Consider the following 10,009-nt stretch of genomic DNA (forward strand, 5'->3'; position numbering starts at 1 on the left):
AGTTTGGGAAGCACTCTGGCCCAGGCCACAGGCAGAGTCAGAAACTTTTACCCAGTTTCAGGACCCTAGAAATGTGTTATGATTCTTCTTAAAACATTCCTTAGGTCTCCCTATTTATTAAATGTTATTGAAGCCAATCCCTAAGGGTGTCATCATTACAATATATAGTAATATAACTAACTCCTGCTTTAATTTCATTACATTTAATAATTCACAGATGGAAGAATTGTCCATATGCATATCAGGCACATTTCCTTCTGTGAGTGGGATACTTCTATTTGGGCCTTTAAATGTTTAGTCAGCTGGACAGCAGGAGACCAGTACGGACTGGGATGTTTGACTGCTCTGTTATCAATACATAATGAGTTTAAAGCTGATCAGTGGAATATTCATCGGGCTAGTCCCCACTCACTACAGCAAAGGCTCAAGTGTGTTTTGTCTGGTGAATTATGGGATTCTAGATTTGCTTCCTTTGGCAGATCTCTTGAACCATGTGTAGTATAGTCACTAATGAAGGAATGATAAGAAATCTAGCTACTGTCCTATGAATTTTTTCAGATTCCACTGTAAAATCTATTTCTGAGCAAGAGCATGTTAACATCTCTAGCCAGGGTACCCTTAGATAATACAATTGTTCTTGATCATTAGCTCAGGAAGATGTTGTCTGTGTTATTGCTAACACTACATGCTGTGCCTGAGTAACCTCCTCTGGGACAATTGAGATTCAGTTCTATAAAATAAGAAAACAAGCTACAAGGCTACTGCAAGCCTCACCTATTTCTCCACTGTCATTTGATTTATCTAATCAAATGCCTTTAAGTCTAGGTTAATGGCTTACAACCATTACACAACCTGGAATGGTCATGTTTCTGGCATTTATACTTTGCATTTGTTTTTTAAACTGTGCACTCATTATCTATTAAATCTGTATAGAAATGCCATTCCTGACAAAATAATGTTTGCCCAGTGCTCTGATTTGATAACCAATACCTACAAAACAGGTAAATCAAACTTAAAGATTAAATCCAGACAACTCAGGCCCAAAAGGAACTGTTTCAGGCTCCTTCATTTCTCAAATATTCATTAGCCCTCAATTTGAGACCAGATCTACTGACTGGAACATGTTCATCCTACCATCAAGGGACACATAAAATCTGACATTAGACTTATTTATCAGTGATGATTTCAAATAAAGCTCTTGGTGAAAGGGGAAAATGTAAAAGTTGATGAAGTTAATTTCTGTAAAACACAGAAAAAACAGAGCCAGAAAAGGCAAAAAAGAGGGAGGCTCATGCTTGCTTGTCTGAGGTAGGAATTTTTCCAAGGACCTTCTAAAAACCCATCAGAAATCCCTTCACATCTTCCATGCATGTTCAGCTTTGTACAAACACACATTTCTGTAACAAAGTTGGTTATTAAACACTGTTTGCCATTGCAGTAACTCAGATAAGATGCTTCAAAAAGAAACTGCCCAGTAATGGCATCTCAAGCAATGAACTGATGACAAATCTGACTCTGAGCCTCCAAAACCAATGAACTCTATTTCCAAGCAACTTATTTGAATTTCTCCCTAATGCCAGTAAAAGCTTTCTCTCACCCTTTCCCTACAGAATGCCTTCATGTCTTGTTGTGGCTTGCATTCCAGATTTTAATCCAATTGTATATTCATGATAACTTTAACGTATTTGGAGATTATTATTCTCTACAATATTTTTTTGTAGGGTAACAGAAGAAAAGTACCTTAACACATTACATCCCTCATATGACAACCACAAAACTAACACCATCCCTAATGGTGAAATGTTAAAAACTTTTCCTGGAAGATCAGAAACAAGATCAAGATGTCCACCCCCCCCCTACTTTTATTCATCATAGTACTATGATTTCTAGGCAGAGAAAATGAAGATTATAATTTTAAAAGGGTGATGTTTTAGGGTGAGTGAGTAGGACATGTGAGAGGGCTGACTCTTGCTTAATACTGATCCCTGGTTTTCCATTTTTCTAATGTAGATGTATGTTCTGCTGTGTTTTAATTCCTGTGTTTTGTCTGATCCTACAATTGCCCGAGTGACTATCCTACAAATCTATGGAACTCAGCCTTGATCTCCCCAGAGCCATTTTGACTCACATTTTATCATCTAAAGGCTCTCTTCCTCAGACTCCTGACTCCCAGGCTCTAACTTAAAGATCTCTTGATGTAATATCTGGGCCTTATTAAATACATGACTGGCAGGCGTTAAGTGGGGGTGAATCAGTGACTGATAGTCTATCCTCTAAGATAGGGATTGTCACTTCCTCTTTGTGGGCTTCAGTCTTCTGCCCATAAAAATGGAGAGAGTAATACACATTTGGATGGTGAGACATTATAATATTTATATATCATTTTTCATCTACAGTTCCTCACTTACGCTACTTGTCTTAGTCTGTTTTGTGTTGCTATAACAGAATTACCTGAGACTGGGTAATTTATAAGGAAAAGAGGTTTATTTGGCTTATGATTCTGGGACAACTACATCTGGCACAGGCCTCAGGCTGCTTCTACTCATGGCAGAACATGGCGGGTACAAGCAGATCACATGGCAAGAGGAAGCCAGACAGACAGAGAGAGGGGGTGCCAGGGTCTGTTAAACAACCAGCTCTCTCAGGAACTAATAGAGTGAGAACTCAATCATTAATCTCCCCTCCTCCAGGGAGAGAATTAGTCCATTCATGAGGGATCCACTTCCATGAATCAATCAGTTTCCAACACTGCCACACTGGGGATCAAATTTCCACATGAGTTTTGGAGGGGACTAACCCTAATAGTTCACTATAAATTGAGTAAATATTTAAATAAAGGCACAGAATGTGAGACTTGATTAAACACAAAAACAGACAAAAACAGATTAAAAAATATGCTATCCATAGAGACACACTTTATTTTTTTAATTATTTTATTTTTTTTTACAAAAGATGGCCAGTAAAGAGATCTTAACTCTTCCTTGGTGTTCTCAGCACCATGCTCTCCAAAGTGAGCCAACCGGCCATCCCCTATATGGGTATCCAAACCCTTAGCCTTGGTGTCATCAGCACTAAACTCTCTCAAGTGAGCCATGGGCCAGCCTCAGAGACACATTTTAAATACAAAGACACTGACTGAAAGTAAAAGGACAGAAAACAAAAAGTATACTATACAAACTGTAAGAACAAGAAGTTGAATTTGAGATCTTACTACCAGACAAAATAAACTTCAACACAAAATATATTACCCCAGATAGAAAACTTTCATAATAATAAATGGATCTTACACTAGGATATTATAGTGAGTATAAATATGTATGTGCCTAAAAGCAAAGCCTCAAAAGACATTTTTTTTTTCCTTTTTGTCTTTTTTCGTGACCAGCAACGGATCGCAACCCTCAGTGTCGCGCCTGTACCGGACCGGGACCGGCAATGGGATCGCAACCCTCGGTGTTGCTCCCGCACCTCGCTCAGCCAGTGAGCGGCCGGTCTGTATGTGGGATCCGAACCCTCGGCGGGAGCGCCGCTGCACTCCCAAGTGACGCACTGTAGCAGTGCGCCACTGGGCCAGCCCTCAAAAGACATTTTCTAAAAAAAGCCACAGAGCTGCCCAAGAAACACAGAAAATATACAACTACAGTTGGACAATTAATACTCCTTTCCTATTAATAGGTGAGACCACCAGATGAATCTTCAGTAAGAATACAGACATGAATGACACTGTCCTGACCTGACTGACAATTATAAATCACTATGGGAACACTCAACCAGACAGAACAAATGCTAAGTGATAAAACAAGTCTCAAGGCAGAAATCTTACAACATGGGTTTTCTGAAATTAAATAAAATGAAATAAAATTAGAAATCAAAAAGAAAAAGAAATTCAGAAAATCCTTAAATATTCAAAAATTAAATCATACACTCGTAAACAATTTGTGAATAAAACAAGAAATGTAACAGCAAAAGAGAATATATGTTGAACAAAATGCATTGTAACAATGAGGTTTGTGATAGAGTAAAGGCAGCCACAAATTCTCTCACTCTTGCCATTGGGGTAAAAACTAATTTCCCTTCAATGTGGGTTGGCCTTAGCAACTTGCTTAGCCAACAGAATCTGGAATATTAGAAGCACGAAAGTCATTAGAGACCAAACATCGTACCTTAATTGGAAACATGGATTGTCAAAATTTAGATAGAATATTAAAGTCTAAATGAATGAATAACAATCATCTCACATTTTATGTTATGATATCAAATTATAAATTTTAAAGTTTCACTTAAGAAAAAGCATAGAGGAGACACTGCATAACTTTGTAGTTGGCAATAATTTAGCCAATATTACACAGGAAACAAGAACAACAAAAATAAATCAAACTGTATAAAATTAAAACCTTTTCTGCATCAAATGACACAGTGGCGTTGAATGACATCCCATATAATGGGGAAAGTATTTGCAAAACATACGTCATAAGATATTGATATTCAGATATTATGTTTTTAAATTCTACAACTAAAAAACAAAAGAAAATTTAATACACATAAAAAGACATACAAATTGTTGATGCACACATGAGAAGATGACCAACGTAACTTAGTCATTAGAAAAATGCATATCAAGGGCCGGCCCGGTGGTGCACTGTTATAGTGCGCTGCTTGGGAAGTGCGGTGGCGCTCCCGCCGAGGGTTCGGATCCCACATACAGACCGGTTCCCGCTCACTGGCTGAGCGAGGCGCGGGAGCAACACCGAGGGCTGCGATCCCGTTGCCGGTCCCGGTCTGGTACGGGGGCGACACTGAGGGTTGCGATCCGTTGCCGGACACGGAAAAAGACAAAAAAAAAAAAAAGAAAAAAAAAAGAAAAATGCATATCAAAACCACCATAAACTGTTGCTTTACATCCATTACCATGGCCCTGTACAAAAAAAATGCATATCAAAACCACCATAAACTGTTGCTTTACATCCATTACCATGGCCTTTTTTTTGTACCATGGTACAAAAAAAAGGTGTTGAGAAGGAAGTGTAGCTGCAACATTCATGTATTGCTGGTGGAAATGTAAGATGTGGAAGATGTTATGAAGATTTCTGAACATAGAATTACCAATAGGCCCATCAATTCCACCCCTACGTATATACCCAGAAGAAGTGAAAGCCGAGACTAAATCGGACATTAGCACCTGCATGTTCACAGCAGCATTATTCACAATGGCCAAAAGAAGGAAGTACCAAGCATCCACCCATGTATGAATGAATAGACATCAGGTGGTATATATGAATAATAGCACTATTGAGCTTTAAAAAGTAAGAAAGACACTGTAAAGTACTACCACATAGATGAAGCTTGAAGACATTAAGCTACATGAAATAAGCCAGCCATGAGAAAACAAACATGTTATGATTGCACTTATATGTGGTTTCTAAAGTAAAAAAAATTCATAGACGTACACTGTAGAAGAGTGCTTGCCAGGGCATGTGATAGAGGAAAATAAGGATTTAGTGTTTGGTAAGTCCAAGTTTTATTTGGGGAACATGAAAACATTATGCAGATGTATGGTGGTTATGGTTGCAAATTAATTTGAATATATTTAATTCTACTGATCTGTAACTTTAAAAAAAGATTAAAGTGTCAAATTTTATGTAATGTATATCATAATAAAAAGTACTTTTAAGATAGAGTCATGGACATAAAATTTATAAGAAAAAGGTGCAAATTATTAAAAGCTGTGCTCCCTGTTTTTATTCCTTGTGTATCTTTCTCTTGACTCTTGCTCACATGTATCCCACTAACTCCTGCATACTTTGACCCACTGAATCCTAAGTGTGTTTCCACACCTGCTGGCTAGTAGCACAAACTACAAGAAGGATGAATCCTCATCACTGAACAAACATATCCGTCAGGTTTTCCGAAAAATGAGACGTCCACTGTAAAATGGAAAGTTACTATTTTTGAGCAGCCACAGTGCCTCCCCCTTTACAATCACTGCATGTAGGCATCGCAATAAAAGTTTAAAAACACAAAAACAAAGGTAGCAGGACATGAGACCAGAAGTGATTGGAACTGAGGGAGAGGGAGGAGTTTGGGAAAAATCCCCTTTTCGTAGTTTGGGTCAAGACTACTTGGTAACAATATCATATATGAGTGTAGTTCAAAAAGTTCATAGAAATAAGGAGTAGGGCTGGCTGGTTAGCTCAGTTGGTTACAGTGTGGTGTTATAACACATTGGTCAGGGGTGCAGATCCCTACACTGGCCAGCTGACAAAGAAAAGGAAAATGAAGAATAGAAACTAAAAGGTAATAATCTTTCCATGAAAGTTTTGAAGTAATCTTTTCCGTGAAGTTTTTCACCCTCATGACAGGAGAAGAATAAAGAATATGGTTTTTGTTTTGGATTGGTTAAGCTCAAGATGCTTTTTGAATAGCTACAAAGAAGCAGTAAACAGCAAGTTGAACCTATTGTTGAAAGGCTGGGAATGAGCTCCAAGCTGGAGAGATACAGTTAGCAGCATCAAACCATGGAAAGCAATATCTGTCAAGGAGACCTGCAGAGTGAGATGAATGGGAGCAGGATGGAACACTTGGATGAGATGCATTAAGGACAAAAAGAAAGTGGAAGAATTCAGAAAATACAGAGAAGAAACCACCAGCGAGGCTGTTACAAACTAACAGAGAACAATTTCTATGGGAAAATCATGAATAGCAGTTTCAAATACAGCAGAAGATTCAAGTAAGGCAAAGCCTAAAAAGGTCTTCGAATTGGATTATAATTTACATTATTGGTAAATTTTTAAAGAACTGAACTAAAGCTACGTCAAGTAGATTATAGTGCAAATGATCAACAAAAGTGTTTACCAGAAGATATTACTTTGGACTGTCAGTGGTACAACCCACATGTTATTAAGGGTCTGCAGTGGATTCTGTTCTCTACATATCCTAGGCTTTCCCAAGCATCAAGTGGGGAGTTTTAAAAACTGCCTGGGACCACAGCACTTAAGCAATTCTGGAAGAACCTTATTAACTAATATGTGATTTAGCACTGGATAACTGCTGCCACTGAAGAATGAGGAATGTTTATTTCCAGGTTGTTAATGAAACACTGTCCACTTCACCGTGCATGTGACCAATAAAGACTGTGCTTCAGACTTTATATGTCATGAGAATTTTTTTTTTCCTTTTTGTCTTTTTTCGTGTCCGGCAACGGATCGCAACCCTCAGTGTCGCACCCGTACCGGACCGGGACCGGCAACGGGATCGCAAACCTCGGTGCTGCGCCCACACCTCTCTCAGCCAGTGAGCAGGAACCGGTCTGTATGTGGGATCTGAACCCTCGGCGGGAGCACCGCCGCGCTCCCAAGTGGCGCACTGTAGCAGTGCGCCACCGGGCCGGCCCTATATGTCATGAGAATTTAACATGTTGTTGTCTTTGGGTCAATTGGAATCATGTAACAATGTGTCTTCTTGCCATGGGATGAGAAAGTCCAGACACCAATTTGCACTCAAATCATTCTAAGGTCCTGTAACCTGCCTATATGAACATTCTAACTTTCTCTTTTCTATGTATATTTCACTAATATTAAATTTTATTTATTTTTTCTTTTTAGCTTTAATTACTGAATACTTGTATAGCTCCTAAAATATAATGTAGAAGAAGCAGATGAGTGCCCAAATAAACACCTTACCAGAGATGGATTTATAGTCTCTGCTCTTGGAGACAGGTAAAGGACTCAGAATCATAGATGGAAGAGAAGGTGAATGGAGGCACTCATTAGAGAAATGAACCTAGGGCTTGGTACTAGATTCTATTGTGCAAAGCTCTCCAAAAAAACAACTAGGAAACAAAACAACAAAAGAAACCTCCCCGTGAGGCAATAGTCCCTCACACGAGAATGGGCAGGAAAGAACTCCCTGAAGGAGCACCCACACTGAATATGCTGATCCTTTTTTTCTCTTCATTGGTAGAGATTAAACCCACAATTATCCCTAGGCTAATGAAAACATTTATTCGCTAGCGATTTAGTAACAGTTAACGTTACAGAAAAAGTAATTTAAACTTTTAAAGATGGTTGTTTCAAATAAGTTACAGTACACCAAAAAAGAAACATTACATGCTCACTAAAAGTGATGTTATTGAAAGATACTTGAGAGGTATTAACTACTTGCTCATTAATAAAGACACTTCAGACAGAAGTCCATAATAGTGTTTCCACTGGAACACCTCTTGCCTTTGTAGACCTAAACTTCATGGAAAGTATGTATCTTGCAACTTCACATTTTTGGCCCGTGATGGTATAGGGGAAATGTTCGTAGTGTATATTGGTCATAGTATACTTTTCCACAAGTGATTCCTAGTGACACCTCTCCCTGTATTTATGCCTTCACATACTTCCCTCCCACAATGACATTGGGCTTTGCCATTTCACTTAGTTTGTCCAATGGTTCTTCAGTAAATGAGATAGATAGTTTTGAAGAATATTTGCCCAACAGTGTTTGCCTTCTTGAATACTGTCATGTGAAGAAGCCCAGGGCTTACCTATTGGATAACCAGGGTCCTTCCAAAAGCCAGGACAAACTGCTACACTTGTGAATGAAGTCCTCTTCAAGGAGTCAGCCTCAGCCAAGGCCCCAGACCCCTATAGCCTCATTCGTGATTGCAGGTGGCACCAGCATAGTACAGCCCAGTGGAGCCCAGCCCCAAATACTGATTCATAGAATTATAAATGAACGTTTTTTAAACCAGTAAGTTTTCATTTGCTACACATCAAATCCTAATACCTCCAATCCCCCCAAATTTAGTATGTTTAGCATATTGGTGAGAAGGAAAGAAAGAATCAAATTACGTGACAAATACAACCAACAGAACTGCACAATCACACATATAAGTTGTTATAAGCACAAGAAATGTCGACCAGATGGACCTCAGCACAGTTGCTGGTAATAAGAGATGCCATGTGAACCATAAAAATAAATTCTCTTGAGATCATAAGACTATATTTAATTTGTACATCATTAGGCTATTACTTATATGTGGGCATGGTTTTATTTATATTTTAAGAACCTAATTAGAACTGTGTGATTCTAATTTTCCCTTTTTAAATAGTGGAATATAGGGTTGTATTAACTTCCTCTAGAACTTATGATTTTTAAAGATAAGATTACTGACATGAATTGAAAAAACCTTCTAATGCCCTATGGTTTCACAATATCCACAGAAAGCATTAGGCAAAAAAAGATAGGTATATTCAAAGCAAAGTTTTCTGAAACATTTGTTCTAAATTGAATGCTGCTTATGACATTCTAAATTGAATGCTGCTTATGACGAAACATTTGTTCTAAATTGAATGCTGCTTATGACGATGATCTCAAAAATCAATATGAGTTTTGACTTTCTTGTAGCAAAGTAGATAATACTAGTCAAAAACTCAGCATGCATGGTATGCACAAATTACGCGACCCTGGGAAACTTAATCATCACCTCACATCCAATTTATTTTTTACATGGCAGAAAGACACTGGCAAACCCTCCCTGAGCTACCAGGAAGCATTATCATAATAGAGGAGGTATCAGCATATTTTGTTTGTGGAAACAAATTGTGATGGACTAGGTTTGAGAGAGCTTTAATTCTAGAAATAATGAGGGTAGAATGATGTAATGGGAGTGTTAGGGTGCAATGTAGACAGATCCTCTCAATTATAACAGGTTATCCTCTGCTACAAAGCACACTCTGAAGACCCCTCCAATGAGTGATGATTTCCTAGGCTCTTTCCTATCTTTCACCCAACTCACATCTCCCTGCTGAATGTTGGCCTGAACTTATCAATATCATCCAGTCACTGATAGCTGCTGAAGAAGGCAGTATCACCCAAAACTAGTTCACTCTCAGACTTAGGCTCAAAAATTGCTTGGGGCATAAAAATATAAGACCTTCCATCTCTGACTCTTCTGTCTCTGCTCTGAAGGGCCTAGTGAGGGTGTTCATGTGAGAGAAGTGTCCTTTCAGGTACAACTCATACT

This window comes from Galeopterus variegatus, unplaced genomic scaffold (assembly GCF_000696425.1).
Source record: "Galeopterus variegatus unplaced genomic scaffold, G_variegatus-3.0.2 Scaffold8555, whole genome shotgun sequence".
Classification (NCBI taxonomy): domain Eukaryota; kingdom Metazoa; phylum Chordata; class Mammalia; order Dermoptera; family Cynocephalidae; genus Galeopterus; species Galeopterus variegatus.